The sequence below is a fragment of the Schistocerca serialis genome, unplaced genomic scaffold (assembly GCF_023864345.2).
Source record: "Schistocerca serialis cubense isolate TAMUIC-IGC-003099 unplaced genomic scaffold, iqSchSeri2.2 HiC_scaffold_1167, whole genome shotgun sequence".
Taxonomy (NCBI): domain Eukaryota; kingdom Metazoa; phylum Arthropoda; class Insecta; order Orthoptera; family Acrididae; genus Schistocerca; species Schistocerca serialis.
In genome coordinates this window covers 110,001-112,500 of record NW_026047367.1, presented here as the reverse complement: position 1 = coordinate 112,500, position 2,500 = coordinate 110,001, and the positions used below count along the sequence as shown (strand labels likewise).

The following is a 2,500-nucleotide window of genomic DNA, read 5'->3' as shown; positions in this document are numbered from 1 at the left end:
GAGTAGGAGGGTCGCGGCGGTGGGCGCAGAAGGGTCTGGGCGTGAGCCTGCCTGGAGCCGCCGTCGGTGCAGATCTTGGTGGTAGTAGCAAATACTCCAGCGAGGCCCTGGAGGGCTGACGCGGAGAAGGGTTTCGTGTGAACAGCCGTTGCACACGAGTCAGTCGATCCTAAGCCCTAGGAGAAATCCGATGTTGATGGGGGCCGTCATAGCATGATGCACTTTGTGCTGGCCCCCGTTGGGCGAAAGGGAATCCGGTTCCTATTCCGGAACCCGGCAGCGGAACCGATACAAGTCGGGCCCCTCTTTTAGAGATGCTCGTCGGGGTAACCCAAAAGGACCCGGAGACGCCGTCGGGAGATCGGGGAAGAGTTTTCTTTTCTGCATGAGCGTTCGAGTTCCCTGGAATCCTCTAGCAGGGAGATAGGGTTTGGAACGCGAAGAGCACCGCAGTTGCGGCGGTGTCCCGATCTTCCCCTCGGACCTTGAAAATCCGGGAGAGGGCCACGTGGAGGTGTCGCGCCGGTTCGTACCCATATCCGCAGCAGGTCTCCAAGGTGAAGAGCCTCTAGTCGATAGAATAATGTAGGTAAGGGAAGTCGGCAAATTGGATCCGTAACTTCGGGATAAGGATTGGCTCTGAGGATCGGGGCGTGTCGGGCTTGGTCGGGAAGTGGGTCAGCGCTAACGTGCCGGGCCTGGGCGAGGTGAGTGCCGTAGGGGTGCCGGTAAGTGCGGGCGTTTAGCGCGGGCGTGGTCTGCTCTCGCCGTCGGTTGGCCTCGTGCTGGCCGGCGGTGCAGGATGCGCGCGCCTGCGCGGCGTTCGCGCCCCGGTGCTTCAACCTGCGTGCAGGATCCGAGCTCGGTCCCGTGCCTTGGCCTCCCACGGATCTTCCTTGCTGCGAGGCCGCGTCCGCCTTAGCGTGCTCCTCCGGGGGCGCGCGGGTGCGCGGATTCTCTTCGGCCGCCATTCAACGATCAACTCAGAACTGGCACGGACTGGGGGAATCCGACTGTCTAATTAAAACAAAGCATTGCGATGGCCCTAGCGGGTGTTGACGCAATGTGATTTCTGCCCAGTGCTCTGAATGTCAACGTGAAGAAATTCAAGCAAGCGCGGGTAAACGGCGGGAGTAACTATGACTCTCTCACCGACGCAGTTCGCTCCTGCCGCTCTGTCTTTGTGGCATCGATCGACGTATCTAAGGCATTCGATTCGGTAGATCATGCTGCCCTTCGGCCCGTGCTGAAGGCGCATGGCCTGCCGGATTGCTTTGTCGAGTATGTCGAGCGGTGCTACGAGGGCAGCACGACAGTGATAGCGGACGGCGCCGGCGTGGGCGTGTCTGTGCAGCCAGCACGGGGCGTTCGCCAGGGCGATCCCCTCTCCCCCCTCCTGTTCAACTTTGCGGTGGACTACGTTTTAGGCCAACTGCCCTCCCACATCGGAGCTCGGATCCTCGGTCGCAGAGTCAACGCTGCGGCCTTTGCAGATGACGTCTTGCTGTTTGCAGCGACCCCGAGGGGCTTGCAGTCCCTCATCGACGCAGCTACCGCAGCCCTCGCCCACCTGGGGCTGCAGATCAACGCCCGGAAGTGTTTCACCCTCGCCTTAGTCGCGTCAGGGCGCGAGAAGAAGGTGAAGGTGGACAGCAATGTCACCTTCACAGCAGGCAATACCACCATGCCTGCCCTGCGTGTGGGTGAAACCTTCCGGTACCTGGGGCTGCAATTTTCCACGGCGGGTCGCTGTGTCTTCAATCCACGTAGCCACCTGGTGGAGCAGCTTGACGTCATCTCCCGAGCTCCGCTGAAGCCGCAACAGCGCCTCCACGCTCTCACCAATGTACTTCTCCCTGGCCTGTACCACGGGCTGGCCCTCAGCCGCACCCGGGTGGGTGCACTGAAGTCGGCCGACGTTACCATCCGGGCCGCCGTCAGGAGATGGTTCCGCCTTCCGGCGGACACCCCCCTGGGATACTTCCACGCTCCTGTTGCCCAGGGGGGCCTCGGCATTCCATCTTGCCGATGGATGGGTCCGACCCTCCGTCGGTCCCGTCTCCTGGCGCTGAAGAAGATAGGGCCAGCCTGCGACGGTGCAGGCATGGATGAGGTGCAGCGTGAGATCGAGGTGCTGGAGCGCCACCTAATGTGGGAGGGCCACCTCCTCAAATCGTCAACGCAGGTTGGGGAAATGTGGGCGGCGCGCCTACACATCGCCATTGACGGTGCGGCACTGTCATCTTCTGCCGCCGTCAGTGGCCAACATCAGTGGGTCGCCGACACCAGTCGCCTGCTATCTGGGCGTGAATACATCGACGCCCTCCGCGCCCGCATCAACGCCTTCCCTACGAAGGCACGGCGCAGTCGCGGGCGGGAGGCGGACACCAGATGCCGCGCGGGGTGCCAGGCCGTGGAGACCGCCAACCACGTACTTCAGGCTTGCTTTAGGACGCACGGGTCCCGGGTCAAGCGCCATGACGCTGTAGTGCGTTATGTC

General features: G+C 62.4%; 1 pseudogene; it reads left to right on the top strand.

Moving 5' to 3' along the window:
- Positions 1–2,500, top strand: part of LOC126433508 (large subunit ribosomal RNA) — a 6,284-nt pseudogene that overhangs the window by 1,731 nt on the left and 2,053 nt on the right.